Raw genomic sequence first — 20,319 nt, forward strand, 5'->3', positions numbered from 1 at the left:
GAGGTGGGCCGATCACCTGAGGTCAGGAGTTTTAGACCAGCCTGGCCAACATGGTGAAACCCTGACTACTAAAAAGAATACAAACATTAGCCAGGCTTGGTGGCCCACACCTGTAATTCAAGCTACTCGGGAGGCTGAGGCAGGAGGATTGCTTGAACACAGGAGGTGGAGGCTGCAGTGAGCCAAGATGGTGCCACTGCACTGCAGCCTGGGTGACAGAGCAAGACTCTGTCTCAAAAAAGAAAAGAAAAGAAAAGGACAAAGAAATAAGAGTCATGCCTCTAAGTCCAAAAGCCATAGCTACTCAGCGAAGTAACAGCTACCCATCCATCATAATGAAATTATGTAATTCCATGACATAATTCCATAACCCCATGTTGGGGTTTCTGACCTCAGCTGCAGTAGGGTGCCTGATGAATTACTTCATGCATTTCTGGGACATCCAATTCCCTGAACACGTTCCCTTCCTCTGGACCATGAAGGTTGGACTTAAGCTGAAGTCTGGTCCATTTGGGGACAGCACCGCCCAGCTTCTGAATGGTGGACTCTCAACAACATATTGTGCATGTTTTGAAGTGATTTGGTTTGGGGAAACCTTCTTTTTTCTAAAAGAGAGACAAGGTCATGCTAGGTTTCCCAGACTGGTTTCAAACTCCTGAACTCAAGCAATCCTCCCTCCTCGGACTCCCAAAGTGTTAGGATTACAGGCATGAGCCATCTCGCCTGTCCATGGAGGGATCTTCTGGGCCTGTCTGACCAGTCAACCTTGATGAGAGCTGCTCTGCTTGACTCCTGGTTGCTATTCAACTGCCTCCCCTGTGGGAGACTTGGACTAGACAGGCAGCCTCAAGGCTGGGGTGTCTGATGGCAATTGAGAGGCTGCTGGTGCTCAGGGCAGCATCTGGCCTGACTACATCTTCAAACAGCACCTGTGTGGAAGTGAATGTGTTTCAGACCCTCAGCACCTGTTTGAGGGTATCTGACAGCATCTGTATTGGGGATACCTAGTGTGTGTTTGGAAGTCACTGCTGGACCTATGTGGAGTGTCTGACATATTTTGCGGGTGCCTGGAAGCCTATTTTGCATATCTGATGGCAGATGGTATCTGTGTTTAGGGGATCTGATGGGTACATATGTTTCAGTGTCTGAGGCCACCGGAGAGGTATATGATTCATTTTTCCCAGACCCGTCTGTCTGAAGTCTATGCTGCCTCTTTTTGTTGTTGTTGTTTTAAGACAAGGTCTTACTGTGTTGCCCAGGCTGCAGTGCAGTGGCATGACCACAGCTCATGATCATTGCAGCCTGGACCTCCCAAGCTCATGTCATCCTCCCACCTCAGCCTCTGGAGGAGTTGGGACACAGGCAGGCGCGATTACGCCTGGCTCATTTTAAAAATGATTTGTAGAGATGGGGTCCTGCTACGTTGCCGAGACTGGTGGTCCTGAACTCCTGGGCTGAAGTGATTCTACCGCCTCTGCCTGATTCAGCCTCTTTTTCTCAGGTGAGGGACCCTGCCCTCTGCATTTCTTGGACTCTCCCGCTAAGACTCCCCATCACCGGGGGTGCCTGTGCACCAATCCCAGCACCCCTCTAGGAGCCCACTGACAATCCCTCCAAGCATCCGTTGATTCCTCCGAAACACTGCTAGCTCCACTGTCCTCCCTCGGTGTCCCCTGACCCCACTGGTCCTCGCTCAGCGTCCTCCCAACCCCGCTGTCCTTCCTCGGGGTTTCCCCAACACCGCTGTTCTCCTTCGGAGTCCCCCCAACCCCGCTGTCCTCCCTTAGGGTCCCCCTAACTGTACTGTACTCCCCCTTGAAATCTCCCAACCCGCTGTCCTCCTCAGGACTCCCTCCCCAGCCCCACTAATCACCCAGGCTTCCGTTAACCCCACAAAACCCCCAGTTAACCCTGCTGCTCTTCTTCTGGATCCCTTCAACCCCGCTGTCCCCTCAGAACCCCCAACCCTACTGATAGCCAGGCTCGCATGGATCTCCCTCAAAAAGCGCCCCCAACCCCGCTGACTCGCCCCTCAAAGGACGCCCGCACCCCTGCCGCGAGCACCGTCCCGCTCCGGTGCCCGTGCCCGCTTCCAGGCGACCCCGAAAGCGCCCCGCCCTCGAGGGCACGCCTCCTTCCGGGTCACGCCCTCTGGTCCGCCTCCGAGGTGGGGTGGCGCATGCGCCGCTCTCCCTGCGCGGCTTCCCGCTTCCGGCTCCCGGCCGCCGGCTACTGCGGATCCGGAGGGGCCGGGCGGAGGCGGTGGAGGCGGCTGCGAGAGTGGCAGACCAGCGGTAGGAGAGCGGCCTGCGGGCGATCGGGCCGAGGTGAGGGCTGCGGCGGGGCGGTCCTAAAGAAAACGGGGCTCAGGAGGGCGCCCTCGTTCTCTTCAGGGGGTAGCCTGTGGCGCCGGACCCCCGGGGGTGCCTCGGGCCTCCTGCCGGCTCCTGGGGGACTCCTCCAGGCAGGCAAACAGGTGCTGGGGTTCAGGCTGCTCCTTCAATGCATGGAGGCTCTAGGCGGCAATTGCAGGGTGCAGAGTTGCAGACGATGCCCGCCGGCTCCGTCTGAGCCCCAGCCAGCCCTGGGGTGCTGCGGCTTACCCTGCTCCAGAAGAGGAGAGGAGAGGTCACTCGCGCCCCAGGAGCGCCCGGGGCAGGAACAGGGATGGAGTGGAACCCACCACAATACTCAGCACCGTCATATTTCAGGCCTCCCGGGAGAACCCTCACACCCCGGAGCAGACAGCCCTCCTTGGCCGGGAGCGTTTGCGTGCAAAACCAGGAGAACTATCTGTGCCTTGGGTTTTAGTTTCTCTCTTGTGTAAGAGCTCAGCTGGTGCTTTGATTGCGGACCGGAACGAGAAGCTTTCCCCTGGTGCTTGCATGATTCGTTTTGTTTTACATTTTTAAATGTCAGCTTTTATTTTAGATTCAGGGGGGACATGTGCAGGTGTGTTACCCGGATCTATTGCTTGATGCTGAGGTCTGGGGTGCGATTGATCTCGTCCCCCAGGTACTGAGCATAGTACCCAATAGTTAGTGTTTCAACCCTTGCCGTCCTTTCTCCCTCCCCAGTAGTAGAGCCCAGTTTCTGTTGCCTTCTTTGTGTCCATGAGTACCCAAGGTTTAGCTCCTCTTACAAGCGTGAAAGCGCGGTATTTGATTTTCTGTTCCTGTGTTAATTCGACTAGCCCTTGAGTGTTTTGCTGTAGCTATCTACCCCTTATCTCTTGCTTTATGGAGATTAAAGCCTGGACCACAGGGTTCAAAACATTCTTAAAGTTTTACCACGGAAGCAAAGCAGCCAACACAACTTTTCCCCCTTTGCCTTGTTTTCGCGAAGATGAAACTCCAGCCAGTAGCTTGGAAGGGCCCCATTCTCTTCCCGTTGACAAGAGAGAGAGTTCAGGACAGTGTGGTCAGCCCATTGGTCAAGGGATAAGTTTGGCAGGTGTCTGAGTGAATGATTAATCCTCGAGCTATAAGAAGTGTCAGGAGCGGCGGGTGCGGTGGCTCATGCCTGTAATCCCAGCACTTCGGGAGGCCGAGGCAGGTGGATCACCTGAGGTCAGGAGTTCGAGACCAGCCTGACCAACACGGTGAAACTCGTCTCTACTAAAAATACAAGTTAGCCGGGCATAGTGGCACATGCCTGTAGTCCCAGCTACTTGGGAGGCTGAGGCAGGAGAATCACTTGAACCTGGGATGTGGAGGTTGTGGTGAACTGAGATCAGGCCATCGCACTCGAGCCTGGGCAACAAGAGCAAAACTCCGTCTCAAAAAAAAGAAGTGTAAGGAGCATGAGCACAGGCTCGAGGTCAGATCTGAGCTGGTTTCTGGTCCCAGTTCCACCACCTGCTAGCTGTGTAACTTCACTAAGTTTCAGTCTACCCATCTTTAAAATGGGAATAAGGATTGGTTGGAGTTTCTATGAGATAATGTGTGTAAGGTGCATAACAGAAGCGTCTGGCATATGGCAACCTTTCCATCAGGGTTACAAGCCCTTTGCATATGTGAATGCTCCCAGGCCTGCATGTTTGGGTTAACATTCCAAGTAATAAAGAGTTTGGAAAATTTGAGCATCTCACATGTTTTTTGGACCAGCTCATGGTTTACGCTTTATCAGTAGTTTGCTATTTCTGTAGGTCAACAAGCCCTTCTGAGGAAAAAAAAAGAAGATGTTTGTTCTAGAGCAAAAAAGACCAAACAGCCAGAAGGCATGATACATTTCATTCTTGTAAATGTTACTTTGTTTTCATTTTGGATAGCTTGTTTCACTTTTGTTTTCTTTTGAAATTAGTGTGTGATTTTACTTAAACAATTTTTTTTTTTTCTTTTTAGAGACAGGGTCTCGCTCTGTTGCCTGGACTGGAATGCAATAGCACAATCATAGCTCACGACAGCCTGGAACTGCTGGGCTCAAATAATCCTCCTGCCACAAACTCCCAAATAGCTCGGTCTACAGGCACACGCCTCCATGTCTGGCTACTTTTTAAAAACTTTGTAGGGTCTTGCTATGTTGCCCAGGCTGGTCTTGAACTCCTGGACTCAGGTGATCCTCCCACTTTGGCCTCCCAAAGTGCTAGGATTGCAGACATGACCTGCTGCAGCCTATGGTTTTTGTTTTTTTATAACTGACAAATAACAGTATATGTATTTATCGCATACAACATGATGTATTCCTGAAAAATGCAAGAGGAGTGGATGTTATAAGTCCTCTCACCACAAAAATGAGAACTATGTGAACTGCTGCATCTGTTAGTAAGCTAGATTTACCCATGTTGTGGTGTATATATACTTCAAAGTGTATTTTATTTTTATTTTTATTTTTTCTTTTTTTTGATACAAGATCTCACTCTGGCACCCAGGCTGGAGTGCAGTGGCATGATCTTGGCTCACTGCAACCTCCACCTTCCGGGTTCAAGTGATTCTCCTGCCTCAGCCTCACAAATAGCTGGGATTACAGGCATGTGCCACCATGCCTAGCTAATTTTTTGTATTTTTAGTAGAGACAGGGTTTCACCATGTTGGCCAGGCTAGTCTCGAACCCCTGACTTCAGGTGATCTGCCCACCTCAGCCTCCAAGAGTGCTGGGATTATACCCATGAATTACTGTGCCCGACCATATTTCATTTTAAATGGCGTACCTTAAAGAAGCAGAAAAGAGATGGGGCGCCATGGCTCGTGTCTGTAATCCCAACACCCTGGGCAGATCACTTGAGGCCAGAAGTTTGAGACCAGCCTGGCCAACAGGGTGAAACCCCGTCTTGACCAAAAAATATAAAAAATAGCCAGGTGTGGTGGCGCATGCCTGTAATCCCAGCTACTTGGGAGGCTGAGGCAGGAGACTCACTTGAACCTGGGAAGTGGAGGTTGCAGTAAGCTGAGATATGTGCCACTGCAGTCCAGCCTGGGTGGCAGAGCAAGACTCTGTCTCTAAAGCAAAAAAAAAAGAAAGAAAGAAAGGAAAAGAAAAGAAATTCCTTGATTCTTTCTCTCCTTTTTGCTTAAATCGACTTGAGAATGTCCCCACTTTGAAAGGGGAAGTGGCACATACATTGTTTCTGGCATAGCTGTGGTATAATTTTCATTCTTGTCACACGGTAGGAATTAGCGCTTCAAGGCCATTGCCCTCTGTCGGCCAGGCCCGTGGTGACTGGCTGCACCTCCCTGGGTGTTTACCTACCGCATGTTTAACATAGTTCTGATCCAGTGTCAAGGTCGCCTTCGTGCTCACTCATCCTGGGTCATGTTTCCATCTTTTCAAACTCTGCGACTTTCAAAACATTTTTACTGCCAGCTCTCTGAAAATAATTTAAAAGCCAAGACACCTTATATTATGTCCAGCCGATCGCTGTTTCTCTGTTATTTGTTAGGTAAACTTTACTTGCCCCCGAGATGGTCAAGAGCTACCGTGTTTTGAAAATCCTCTCTCTACGTGCAAAACAGCACCCGTGGAAGCAGCTGCCTGGAGGAATTTTTTTGGAGGAGGACTGGCTGATAGGGCAAGGGAGGGGAACTGGTAAAATAATGTTCTCTGAGAACTTTCACTGACAGCAGCTCTCATTTTTATGATGCAAATTAAGTTGCATGTGAACTAAATTAGTTTGCGTCTCTGCTTTTTCGGCGGTAGAGTCATAGTTTGAACTGAGGATAGAGTTGTATTCTCGTCATGTTCAGTATGTTCAAAGTAGTAGATACACTGATTTTCTTTTTCTTTCTTTCTTTCTTTCTTTCTTTCTTTCTTTCTTTCTTTCTTTCTTTCTTTCTTTCTTTCTTTCTTTTTTTTTTGAGATAGTTTCATTCTGTCATCCTGGCTGGAGAGCGTGGTGGATCACAGCTCACTACAGCCTCCACCTCCTAGGCTCAAGCAGGGTGAGGAGCTAGGACTGTAGGTGCATACCACAGCGCCCAACTAATTTTTGTATTTTTGTGTGTGTTAGAGACAGGGTTGCCCAGGCTGGTCTCAAACTCCTGGGCTCAAGCGATTCTCCTACCTTGGTCTCCCAAAGTGTTGGGATTATAGGTGTGAGCCACTGTGAACAGCTTGATACCCTGATTTATGGTTTTATATATATGAGTGTGTGTGTGTGTGTGTGTGTGTGTGTATTCTAAAGGTTTCACTAACAGTACACATTTAACACATTGTGGATGGTTACATTTTAAATTCATGTCACCTTTTAAATATAATATAGGAGCTTTACTGAAATATAATTAGCAGAGCATAAAATTCACCTTGCAAAGCCTATCATTCAGCGTGTTTCAGTAAATTCACAGATTTAAGCAACTTGTCATTAGTATTTAATTCTTATTATTGTTTGTTTAAAGAGATAGGGTCTTGCTGTGTTGTCCAGGCTAAATTCTGACTCCTGGGTTCAGATGATCCTCCTGCCTCAGCCTCCTGAGTAGCTGGGACTACAAGTGTCGGCCACCATACCTGGCTCAGGTCATCATCCTTATGTGTGGGTTTCAGGAGGAGAGAAAGTGAAAAGAGGGAGTTGGTCTGGAGAAAGTCTCAGATCAAAAATGAAAACAAAAATTGGCTGGGCACAGCGCTCACACCTGGAATCCCAATACTTTGGGAGGCTGAGGCAGGAGGACTATTTGAGGCCAGGAGTTCAAGACCAGCCTAGGTAACACCAAGAATCCCATCTCTACAAAAGATTTTAAAACTAGCCAGGTTGGTGGCTCACACCTGTGGTTCCAGCTACTTAGGAGGCTGAGATGGGAGGATTGCTTGAGCCTGGGATGTCAAGTCTGCAGAGAGCTGTGATCACACCATTGCACTCCAGCCTGGGCAACAGAGGAAGACCTCATCTCTAAATAAATAAATAAATAAATATTTTAAAATGAAAAGGAGTTCTGAGCAGGTGCTCTCTCACTGCAGTGTCGGATGGAAGGAGGGGAGGACCATGTCAAATTACTTGGCAGGCATCTAGCACCATCTTGCATACAGGGACATCCCAGTTACACACTGTGTATGGATATACCTCTAATTTGCTGAGGTTCATTTGAAGAACAAAATTGAATTTAGAAACAAGAGTAGGTTGGGAAGTTATCCACAGTAGGGATTACCGGACTCGACTGTCCCCTTATCCAGGGTGAAATGGATAGTGATGGACCAGATAGAATGTAGAACAAAGGATTTCAGCATCCTTGGGTGCTGGAGGCAGCAAGGGGGTCAGCTCTGTGGCGCTGACAATGCCAGGTAGTGGTGACCAATGGTGTGTCCGTGTGACCCTTTGTGATGTCCACTTGGGGACTCCTAACCAGTGAGGTTTGGTTTGTTTTTGAGTTAGGGTCTTGCTGGATTGCCCAGGCTGAAGTGCAGTGTCATGGTCATAGCCCACTGCAGCCTCAACCTCCTGGGCTCAAGTGATCCTCCCACCTCAGCCTCCCAAATAGCTGGAACCACAGGTGTAAGCCATCACGCCTGGCTAATTTCTTTTATTTTTTGGAGGGACAGGGATCTTACCATCTTGCCCAGGCTGGTCTTGAACTCCTGCTCAAGTGATCTGCCTGCCTTGGCTTCCCAAAGTGCTGGGATTACAGACATGAGCCATTGTAACTGTCCCTAAGAGAGATGGGAAGAAGGAAAAATTGGGACCCTCATACGCTGCTGGTGGGAATACAGGTTGGTGCAGCTACCTTGAGAAACAGGCAGTTCCTCAAAAGCTTAACATAGGACCCAGCAATTCCGTTCCTCAGTAGGTGCCTAAGAGAAATGTAAACACAGGTCCACACAAAAACTTTACAGGAATATTCATAGGAGCATGATTCCAAATAGCCAGAAAGCAGAGACAACCTCAATGTCCATCTGCTGAGGAATGGATACATAAAATGTGGTCCCGCCATGCTGTGGAATAGTACTTGGCCATAAAAAAGAAGTTCTGATGCACAGATAAACCTAAAAGAAAACATGCTCATTGAAAGAAGCCAGTCCCCAAAGGCTACCTGTTGTATGATTCCATTTATATGAAATGTATACAACTGAATCCACAGGGACATAAAGTAGATTCATGGTTTCCAGGGGCTTGGGGTAGCAGAGTGGGGAATGATGCCCAAGGGAATGGGGTTTCTTTTTGGGGTGATGAAGGCATTCTAAAATTGATTGTAGGCCAGGTGCAGTGGCTCACGCCTGCAATCCCAGCACTTTGGGAAGCTGAGGTGGGTGGATCACAAGGTCAGGAATTTGAGAATAGCCTGGCCAACATAGTGAAACCCTGTCTGTACCTAAAATACAAAAATTATCTGAGCATGGTGGCACGTGGCTTTAATCCCAGCTACTCAGGAGGCTAAGGCAGGAGAATTGCTTGAACCCAGGAGGTGGAGGTTGCAGTGAGCTGAGACCTGCCACTGCATTCCAGCCTGGGCAACAGAGCAAGACTCCGTCTCAAAATAAATAAATAAAAGTAAAATAAAGGAGATTGTGATGATAGATGGACAACTCTGTGAATATACTAAGAACTATTGAATTGGGCGCTTTCAAAGGGTGAATTGTGTGGTATGAGAATTCTATGTCAATAAAGCAGTTACACAGAGAGGAAGAGATGGGATAAGAACTGGAAGCACAGTGGCAATGGGACAGAATTTTAAGGAACAGTTTGAGACTGAGTAGCAGGAAGGCTAGGGGCAAAGCTAAGAGAACCCTAAAGGAAAGGGGACCAGCTTGCCCTGTAAGTGGTGTGGGGCTAGGTTATTGACATTCCTCAATCACCTAATGCACAGGAGGATGGCAGCATGCCCATCTGCTGGTCCCTGCCACGTAGGACCACGTAGGAGAAGGTACAAAGTGTGTCTGTGCCATCCAGTGTGACTAGGTGAGAGCCTCGAGGCAGATATGGCCTAGACATTACCCGGAAAGCCCTCTTGGTCAGCTGCTGCTATTTAAAATTGCGATCATATAATTCACATACCATAAAATTCACCCTTTTACAGTGTACAGTTCAATGTTTTGTTTTGTTTTGTTTTTCAGAGTCTCACTCTGCAGCCCAGGCTGGATGGAGTACAGTGGCATGATCTCAGCTTACTGAAACCTCCACCTCCTGGGTTCAAGCAATTCTCCTGCCTCAGCCTCCCCAGTAGCTGGGATGACAGGTGCTCACCACCACGCCCAGCTAGTTTTTGTGTTTTTAGTAGAGATGGGGTTTCACCATGTTGGTCAGGCTGGTCTCGAACTCTTGACCTCAGGTGATCCCCCTGCCCTGGCTTCCCAAAGTGCTAGGATTACAGGCGTGAGCCACCACACCCGGCCTCTTCAGTGGTTTTTACTGTGTTCACAGAGTCATGCAGCTGTCACCGCTGTTTAATTTGACAACATTCCCGTCACCCCTAAGAAAAGCCCACACCCTTAGCTTTCATTGCCCATTCCCCTATCCTCCCAGCCCCCAGCAGCCACGAGCCTATTTTCTGTCTCTAGATCTGTCTATTCCAGACTTCATGTCAATGGAATCTGACAGTATACTTGATGTATTCATGTGGCTTCTTTTACTTACCATAACGATTGCAAGGTTCCTTCACACTGTTGCCTAAAATTAGCTTTTTCTATCTTTCTTTTTGAGATGGTCTCGCTCTGTTGCCCAGGCTGGAGCAATCATAGCTCACTGAAGCCTTGACCTCCTGGGCTCAAGCGATCCTCCCACCTCATCCTCCTGAGTAGCTGGCACTACAGTTGTGCACCACCATGCCCAGCTAATTTTTTATTTTTATTTTTAGAGATGAATACTTGCTGTGTTGCCGAGGCTGGTCTTAAATTCCTGGGCTCAAGAGATCCTCCTGCTGGGTGCAGTGGCTCACACCTGTAATCCCAGCACTGTGAGGCCAAGGCGGGTGGATCACTTGACGTCGGGAGTTCGAGACCAGCCTGACCAACATGGTGAAACTCCCATCTCAACTAAAAATACAAAAATTAGCCAGGCATGGTGACTGGCACCATATTCCCAGCTACTGGGAAGGCTGTGACAAGAGAATTGCTTGAACCTGGGAGGCAGTGGAGGTTGCAGTCAACTGAGATTGAGCCACAGCACTCCATCCTGCGAGACAGAGGGAGACTCCTCATCTCAAAAAAAAAAAAAGAAAAGAAAAGAAAAAAGAAAAAACAAAAAGAGAGAGAGATCCTCCTGCCTCAGCCTCTTAGAGTGCTGGGATTACAGGTGTGAGCCACTGCACCTGGCCTAGTTACTTGTAATCCGTGAGAAGAAATTTGAAGGAATAGTAAGGGGCACCTTGCCAGAGGCAGGTATAGGCTGACCTGGGGCCATTTAACTCAATTGACCTGACCTTGTGTGCTGACTGTTGATCCCTTCACTGTCCTGGCTCTAGGGAGCCAGTTAGATGCTTGAGGGGCTTCTTGTCCTGGGCTCTCTTTTGTCCTGTAAATACAAATTGATCTGGACAACTGTTGTCAAGTCACGAAAAGCAGAAACAGAGTTAGGTAGAAACCCAAAGGCCTTTTAGATAGATCGTGCAGCTAATCCAATCTGAACATTCCCAGTCCTGGAGGATTTTAGCATGAGGGTAGCTTTCTGTCGTCCTGGAAGGTTTGCCTGATGGTTGGGCCTGAAAACAGGGGCTTCTAGGACTTTTTTTTGAGACAAAGTCTTGCTCTGTCACTCAGGCTGGAGTACAATGGTGCGATCTTGGTTCACTGCAACCTCTGCCTCCTGGGATCAAGAAATTCTCTGCCTCAGCATCCCAAGTAGCTGGGATTACAGGCACCTGCCACCATGCCCAGCTAATTTTTGTATTTGTGGTAGAGACGGGGTTTCACCGTGTTGGCCAGGCTGGTCTCAAACTTCTGACCTCGTGATCCACCTGTCTCGGCCTCCCAAAGTGCTGGGATTGCAAGCGTGAACCACTGCACCTGCCGGCTGCCTCTAGTATTCTCTTGTAGCTCCTTCAGATGGGTGCATTTTGTTTAGACCAAAAACGGAACATTTTATACCATGACCCAATGGTTATACATACAATAATAGGATGCAAAGTGTTACCAAACAGTACTCATCTTTATTGTGTGCGACAGACTTGGATGCTTTATTTTTGTTTTTATTTTATTTTATTTTATTTTTTGAGGTGGAGTCTCACTCTTTTACTCAGGCTAGAGTGCAGTGGCATGATCGTGGCTCACTGAAACCTCTGTCTACCGGGTTCAAGTGATTCTCCTGCCACAGTCTCCCCAGTAGCTGGTGGCCACCACTCTGCCTGGCTAATTTTTTGTATTTTTAGTAGAGACTAAAAATACATGTTGGCCGGCTGGTCTCAAACTCCTGACTTCAGGTGATTCGCTGGGGTCGGCCTCCCGAAGTGCTGGGATTACAGGCGTGAGCCACTGTGCCCAGCTTTCTCAGATGTGTTGTGTCATTCTCTCTCTCTTTCTTTCTTTCTTTCTTTTTTTTTTTTTTTTTTTTTTTTTTTGTAGAGAGTGAGTCTCACTGTGCCCAGACTGATCTGGCACTCCTGGGCTCAAGCGATCCTCCCACCTCAGCCTCCCAAAGTGCTGGGATTCCAGGTGTGAGCCACTGTACCCAGCCTCCACTCTGTTGTTTTCTGTTTTATTTTTCAGAAAAAAAAAAAAAAAATGTTTTTTATGACTTACTAATGGGTCACACAGTTCAGTGTCAGAGCCATCGTGCCATAGAGGAGGAAAATGTTTAGGAAAGTCGAAGCCCTTCACGATACAGTTCACAGCTGTGACTTTCTAAGAACAATATTCCTTCCCCAGGGCTGCTGTAGCAAATTACCTCAAACGTAGCAGCTGAAAGTGACATGAATGCATTTTCTCACAGCTCTGGAGAAGTCTGAACTGAAGGTTTCGGCAGGGTCGTCTTAAGTCGCTAGGACACAATTCTTCTTTGCCTCTACCAACTTCTAAAAAGTGGCCTCAGGGATTCCCTGGCTCATGGTCACGTGATTCCACACCCTCCGTGGTCATGTGGCCTTCACCTGTGTGTATGTTTCCTCTCTGTATCTGTGTCTCTACACCCTCCTCTCCCTTCTCTACATAGACACCAGCCATATGCTCTAGGGCCCACCTTAAATTGAAATCTTATCCTGAGATCCTTAACTAATGACCTCTGCCCAGGCCGTTTTTCCAAATAAGTCCACGTTCCAAAGCTCTAGGTGGACATGAATTTTGGTGGGACACTGTTCAGCCCACTTCAGGAACCTCCTGCTTCTAATGATTTGTAAAGAACAAGCGTGTTTTATTTTAGTTTTGTTTTTGAAATAGGGTCTTGCTCTGTTGCCAAGGCTGGAGTGCAGTGGTACAATCAGAGCCCGCTGCAGCCTCTACCTACCAGGCTCAAGCCATCTTCCTGCTGCAGCATTCTGAGTAGTTGGGACCACAGTCATGCACCACCACCCCTGGCTCATTATATATTTTTAATGCTATTTTTTGTAGAGATCGGGTTTCACCGTATTGCCCAGGCTGGTCTTAAACTCTTGGGCTCAAGCGATCCTCCTGCCTCAGCCTCCCAAAACACTGGGGTTCCAGGTGTGAGTCACCATTCCCAGCCTAGAACAAGTTTACAAGTTATTGGTACTCATTTCTTAGGCTCTTTACAGCACATTGATTTCCCAGTATTTTGAAGTTAAAGGAAGTGTAGCACTTGGGCTCACTCTTTAGAACCAGTTAATTGAAGAGAGGAAAGAGGAGGTCTTCAGGAGAACTCCAGATTTTTGTTGTTATTGAGATCGAGTCTCATTCTGTTGCCCAGGCTGGAGTGCAGTGGCTCAATCTCGGCTCACTGCAACCTCCACCACCCAGGTTCAAGTGATTCTCTTGCCTCAGCCTCCTAGGTAGCTGGGATTACAGGCACCTGCCACCATGCTTGGCTGATTTGTGTGTGTGTGTGTGTGTGTGTGTGTGTGTGTGTGTGTGTGTGTATTTTTAGTAGAGACAGGGTTTTGCCGTGTTGGCCAGGCCGGTCTCGAACTCCTGACCTCAGGTGATCCACCCACCTCGGCTTTCCAAAGTGCTGGGATTACAAGTGTGAGCCACCACACCTGGCCTCCAGATTCTTTTTGAAAAGCTTCGTCATCTGAATTCTCTGTGAATATAATTTGCCAAAAAGTATGAGTAGGAACCTGATATTACAGTTTGTCAAATGTCTGCCCATGTACCTCTATACTCCATATAATCTCTTCCTTCCCCTGCATTCAAATACCACCTTCATCAAACACACAAGTTTTATAGATTCAGAGACGGGGGGAGAAAAAGCTGTACCAGTTGCCTACTCCTGCATCTAGCTTACGAGCTGACCTTGAGACACAGAACACGTGAAAATATATTCAGGCTCACACCTTTGCAATTCTAAAAGGAATACTAATGAAGGTCTTTGTAAGGTTCTGGCATAGGAGCTGGTTGCTGACTTACATTAATGCTTGTAGCCAGCATACTCGGGATGGTAGGGAACTGAGATGCTCAGAAACCAACCACTGGGCAGGCACAGTGGCTCAGGCTGGTAATCCCAGCACTTTGGGAGGCTGAGGTGGGTGGATCACCTGAAGTCAGGAGTTCAAGACCAGCCTGGCCAACATGGTGAAACCCCATCTCTATTAAAAATATAAAAATTAGCCGGGCGTGGTGGCGGGCACCTGTAATCCCAGCTACTCAGGAGGCTGAGGCAGGAGAATCACTGGAACCCGAGAGGCCGAGGTTGAAGTGAGCCGAGATTGAGCCACTGCACATCAACCTGGGCGACAGAGTGACACTGTCTCCAGAAAAAAAAAAAAAAAAAGCCAGTCTCTTTGCTAGTTTGGAGCCTGTTTGCTCCCAGTGTTAGCAATTTCAAGACTGGGATTCAGTAATGATTTCACACAGCGAATCCACTTTGCCACTCGTTTTACTCCAGCTCCTTCTGCACATCAGGGATAGAGCATTAGGATTTCCCAGGCTGCAGGAGCCCAGCTGGGTGCATTTTAATTCTTGGAAATAGGCCCTCCCTTCCAGAACAAACCAATTAGATACAGTAGACCAGGGACCAGAAAACTTTTTCTGTTAAGAGCCAGACAGTAGGCCGGGCATGGTGACTGGTGCCTGCAGTCCCAGCACTTCAGGAAGCCAAGGTGGGCAGATCACCAGAGGTCAGGAGTTCAAGACCAGCCTGGCCAACATGGCGAAACCCTGTCTCTACTAAAAATAAAAGAATTAGCCGGGTGTGATGGCACGTGCCTGTAGTCCCAACTACTCGAGAGGCTGAAGCAGGAGAATCGCTTGAACCCAAAAGGCAGAGGAGGTTGCAGTGAGCCGAGATTGCATCAGTGCACTCCAGCCTGGGTAACAGAGCAAGATTCTGTGTAAAATGAAAGGAGCCAGATAGTAGGCTGCGTGCGGTGGCTCACGCCTGTAATCCCAGGACTTCAGGAGGCCAAGGTGGGCAGATCACTTGAGCCCAGGAGTTGGAGACCAGCCTGGGCAACATGGCGAAATCCCTTCTCTACTAAAAATACAAAAATTAGCCAGGCATGGTGGCTTAGGCCTATGATCCCAGCTATTTGGGGGGCTGTGACGGGAGAATTGCTTGAACCCAGGAGGTGGAAGTTACAGTGAGCCAAAATCGTACCACTGCCTCCAGCCTGGATGACAAAGTGAGACCCTGTTTCTTTTTTTTTTTTTCTCTTTTTTACTGCACGTAGGCGCATAGACCCTATTTCCAAAAAAAAAAAAGAGCCAGGTAGTAAATATTTCAGGCTTTGCAGACCACACATAGCCTCTGTCACAGCTACTCAACAAAAGCAGCCACAGATAACAGAGAAACAAGTGGGCGTGGCTGTGTTCTGATAAAACTTTTATTTACAAAAACACATGGCCCGCCCACAGGCAGTAGGGGTTCACCAGCCCCTAGAGTAGACTCATCATTTTTACAGCTCTGTTCCTACGGCCACGATGATCTGACTGTAAATTTGAAAAAGGACTGTAAATTTGGCAAGGGACAAGGGGTAGGGAACAGGAGGCCCTCACCTGTCTCATGAGCTCAGCAGCTGAGTTCCAGGTCGGCCTTTGCACAATCTGGCCATAGCCTTGAGCAGTCCCAAGGGACCCCTGTTTATGCTGCAGTGCGTTTTCTAAGGGAATAAAGATCTGTTGTGGTATCTGCAAGCCTGGGGTTGTTCAACATAGAGTTTGGGTCCCCCCAAGTTAGAACAAGACCGGCCAAGTACAGTGGCTCACGCCTGTAATCTCACACTTTGGGAGGCTGAGGCAGGAGGATCACTTGAACCCAGGAGCTCAAGACCAGCTTGGGCAACATAGTGAGATCCCATCTCTACAAAAAAGAAATATATAAACATTAGCCAGTGGGGTAACTACAGGTAGGTAGTATGTACCTGTAGTCCCAGCTACTTGGGAGGCTGTGGCAGGAAGATCACTTAAGTCCAGGAATTCAAAACTGCAGTGAGCTGTGATTACACCACTGCACTCCAGCCTGGGCAAGAGCGAGACCCTGTTTCTTTAAAAAAGAAAAAAACAAGACCCATGGCTTTCCCAATCCATGGTGTGGAAAGATTGACCTCTGTGAGATTTGGGATTAGATTGGAAACTCCCTGTGAAGGGTCTTTTTTTTTTTTGACAGAGTGTCACCCTGTCACCCAGTCTGGAGTATAGTGGCTCACTGCAAATTCCACCTCCTGAGCTCAAGCAATTCTCCTGCCTCAGCCTTCTGAGTAGCTGGGATTACAGGCGCCTGCCACCACACCCAGCTAATTTTTCTATTTTTAGTAGAGACCGGGTTTCACCATGTTGGCCAGGCTGGTCTCGAACACCTGACCTCAAGGGATCTGCCTGCCTCGGCCTCCCAGAGTGCTGGGATTACAGGCGTGAGCCACTGCCCCAGGCCTGTGAAGGGTCTTTCTAAGGTTCACCTGCCCTGACATCATTTCAGTTTTTTCCAGAAATGCAAATATGTCCCTGCCCATTAAAGACAAACAGGTTTTTTTCCTGGTAATCTGTGTGCCTGATTTTCTGCCCTGCCTTCTTTCCTCCTGTGACAGCTTGCTTTTTATCTGCTAAAACAGAAACTCCTGGCCTCTCTCAAGTGTTTGGCTTCCTCTGCCCTTCTTAGGGCCACCTCTGCTGACATTTATTTGCTGTTTATTTCCCATGTGAAAATTGTTGGCTTAAAATATGTGTGTGTGTGTGTGTGTGTGTGTGTGTGTATGCATATGCCAGTGGAGCTTTCTGGAAGATTTCAACTGTGTAACTAGACTTGAATTAGTCTTTTCAGAATCAGCTGTTTTCATCAACATGTTCTTCATGGGTGGGGTGTGGTGGCTTATACCTGTAATCCCAGCACTTTGGGAGGCTGAGGTAGGTGGATCACCTGAGGTCAGGAGTTCAAGACCAGCTTGGCCAACATGGTGAAACCGCCTTGTCTACTAAAAATATGAAAATTGGCCAGGCACAGTGGCTCACGCCTGTGATCCCAGCACTTTGGGAGACCGAGCTGGGCAGATCATGAGGTCAAGAGATCAAGACCATTCTGGCCAACATGGTGAAACCCTGTATCTACTAAAAATACAAAAATTAGGCGGGGCGTGGTAGCTCACGGGCAGATCACCTGAGGTCAGGAGTTCAAGACCAGCCTGGCCAACACGGGGAAACCCTGTCTTAAAAAAAAAAAAAAAATACAAAAATTGGCTGGGCGTGGTGGCGGGCACCTGTAATCCCAGCTACTTGGGAGGCTGAGGCAGAAGAATCTCTTGAACCCAGGAGGTGGAGGTTGCAGTGAGCCAAGATTGCACCTTCTACTCCAGCCTGGCGACAGGAGACTCTGTCTCAAAAAAAAAAAAAAAAAAAGCCTATCTGAGTGTGGTGGTGCACACCTGTGATCCCAGCTACTTTGGAGGCTAAGGCACAAGAATCGCTTGAACCTGAGAAGCAGAGGTTGCAGTGAGCTGAGATCGCACCACTGCACTCCAGCCTGGGCAGCAGAGTGAGACTCCATGTCAAAAAAAAAAAAAAAATTTTCACCCTTGTCACTTTGATTTCTGCCCAGTCAGTAGAATTAACATAATTGTTTAAAAGATACCGCACACTGCCCTTCCTGAGAAGGCCTCAGGGTGAAACTGTTTTGCTGGGACCTCTTATACTTCAGCATCTGGCCTGCATCCTGTGTCAAAAGAAATACTCACAAGGCAGATGCATTTTTCAGCATCTGGAATATCTATGGGTGATATTGAAGATCCCCCCATTGCTGATATCAGAAAATAGTGCAAAATTTGCACAGAAGGAAACAGGATCTCAGAACAAGCCTGGGCGCGCGGGGCATCTCCGCCTGAGCCTTGACCTTAGACACATTCTTTAGTCAGATATGTTAAAAATCTGAAGTTGTGGGCTGGGCACAGTGACTCACGCCCATAATCCCAGCACTGTGGGAGGCCGAGGCAGGCAGATCACCTGTGCTCAGGTGATCGAGACCATCCTGGCCAACATGGTGAAACCCGATCTCTACTGAAAATACAAAAAATTAGCCAGGGGTGGTGGCATGCGCCTGTAGTCCCAGCTACTAGGGAGGCTAAGGCAAGAGAATCGCTTGAACCCAGGAGGTGGAGGTTGCAGTGAGTCAAGATCGTGCCATCGCACTCCAGCCTGGGCAACAGAGCAAGACTCCATCTCAAAAAAAAAAAAAAGTTGCACACCAAGCTTCTTCCTTTCCTTTCCGCTTTTCTCCTTTCCTTTCCTTTTTTTTGCTTTTGTTGACAGGGTCTTGCTCTTTTGCCCAGGCTGGAGTGCAGTAGTGTGATCTCAGCTCACTGCAGCCTCTGCCTCCTGGGTTCAGGCAACTCTCAGCCTCCCAAGTAGCTGGGATTACAGGTGCTCGCCACTGCGCCTGGCTTAATTTTGTATTTTTAATCGAGATGAGCTTTCGCCATGTTGGCTAGGCTGGTCTAAACTCCTGACCTCAATTGATCTGCCCGCCTCAGCCTCTCAAAGTCCTGGGGTTACAGGCATGAGCCACTGTGCTAGGCTGGCCTGCTTGCCTGACTCCCTTCCTTCCTTCCTTCCTTTCTTTTTTTCTTTGACAGGGTCTTGCTCTGTCTCCCAGGCTGGAGTACAGTAATGCAATCACAGCTCACTGCAGCTTCAACCTCTGGGGCTCAAGTGATCCTCCCACCTCTGCTTCCCAAGTAGCTGGGACTACAGGTATGCACCACCACACCTGGCTAATTTTTACATTTATTTGTAGAAACAGAGTATTGGTCTTGTGCCCAAGGTGGTCTTGAACTCCTGGCCTCAAGCGATCCTCCTGCGTCAGCCTCCTGAGTGACCAAGCATCTTTCTCATCAGTTGACTTTTCTTCTGGAGGCTGTACCTCTGGTCTTCTGGTTGGATCTGCCCCTTCTCAGCTCACTTCAAAAGGCTGTTTCTACAGTGCCTTGTCCTTTAGTACTGGTTGGTTCTCACCCGTTCACCCTCCGTAAAACATTCTGGGACAACTCTGCCTGGCCCTGTGTGGAGCAGTTAAACTTGTTCAGCAAAATGACCTCAAACACCAAGCAAGCAGGTGTTGGTCTATATCTCTATTAGCCATCCTTGATTTTTTTTTTTTTTTTTTTTGAGACAGAGTCTCACTCTGTTACCCAGGCTGGAGTGCTGTGACGCCATCTCAGCTCACTGCATCCCCCACATCGCAGCTCGAGCAATTCTTGTGCCTCAGCCTCCCGAGTAGCTGGGACTAGAGGCACGTGCCACCAAGTCTGGCTAATGTTTTTTTTATAGTTTTGTAGAGATTAGGGCAAGTTATATTGCCCAGGCTGGTCTTGAACTCCTCAGTTCAGGCAATCTGCCCGCCTTGGCCTCCCAAAGTGCTGGGATTACAGGTGTGAGCCACTGTGCCCAGCCAAATGGCATCGTTTAAAAAAAATCGTTTTTAAGTGCACAGGTTGGTGGCATTAAGCACATTCATATCCATCTATCTCCAGAACTTTCACCTCTTCCCAAGCTGCAACTCTGTCCCCATGAAACATTCACTCTCCCTCCCCCACCCCAGCACCCACCATTCTCCTTCCTGTCTCTATGAATCTGACACCTCTGGGCACCTTCTAGGATTGGAGTCACATACAATTTATTCTTTTGTGACTGGCTTATTGCACTGAGCATAGTGTTCTTAAGGGCCATCTGTGTGTCAGAACTGCCTTCTTAAGGCCGAACAATATTGCAGTGTGTGTGTGTATGTCACGTGTTGTTTTCCGTTCATCCATAGATACACACTTAGATTATTTCCACATTTTGTGTTTTTTTGTTTGTTTGGGGGTTTTTCTTTTGAGACAGAGCCTCACTCTGGAGTGCCCAAGCTGGAGTGCAGTGGCATGATCTTGGCTCACTGTGACCTCCGCCTCCCGGGTTCAAGTGATTCTCCTGCCTCAGCCTCCCGAGTAGCTGGGATTACAGGTGCCCACCACCAGGCCTGGCTAATGTTTGTATTTTTAGTAGAGACAGGATTTAACCATGTTGGTGAGGCTGGTCTCGAACTCCTGACCTCAGGTAATCCTCCCTCCTTAGCCTCCCAAAGTGCTGGGATTATAGGTGTGAGCCAACTCGCCTGGCCTTATTTCCACATTTTAGCTGAATAATCCTGCTGTGAACATGTATGTACAAAATACCTGTTTGAGTACCTGTTTTAATTCATTTGACAATATACTCAGAAGTGGAATTGCCAGGTCATGTGGTAATTCTACACTAGACTTTTTAGGAAGCACCAAGCTGTCTTCCACAGCAGCTGCCCCATTTTACCTTCCTACCAGCAGCATGTGAGGGTCCTGGTTTCTCTGCCTTCTCACCAACACTTGTAATTTTCCATTTTTTTAATTATACCATCTT

At 48.2% G+C, this 20,319-nt stretch overlaps 1 protein-coding gene across 5 annotated transcripts in view; it reads left to right on the forward strand.

The window, feature by feature from the left end:
* The window catches only part of ARHGEF18 (Rho/Rac guanine nucleotide exchange factor 18), a 120,398-nt gene that overhangs the window by 40,196 nt on the left and 59,883 nt on the right, over positions 1–20,319 (forward strand). For 2 of the 5 annotated variants that reach the window (XM_078360362.1, XM_035287457.3), the window contains exon 1: positions 2,200–2,327. The exons of 2 other annotated variants lie outside the window; for them this stretch is intronic. The gene's annotated coding sequence lies outside the window, so the exon portion shown is untranslated. Of the gene's footprint in view, positions 1–2,199; positions 2,328–18,524; positions 18,643–20,319 lie in introns of those variants that run through there. One more of the 5 variants, XM_035287459.3, reaches the window with a different exon arrangement.

Source organism: Callithrix jacchus, chromosome 22, assembly GCF_049354715.1.
Source record: "Callithrix jacchus isolate 240 chromosome 22, calJac240_pri, whole genome shotgun sequence".
Lineage (NCBI taxonomy): Eukaryota > Metazoa > Chordata > Mammalia > Primates > Cebidae > Callithrix > Callithrix jacchus.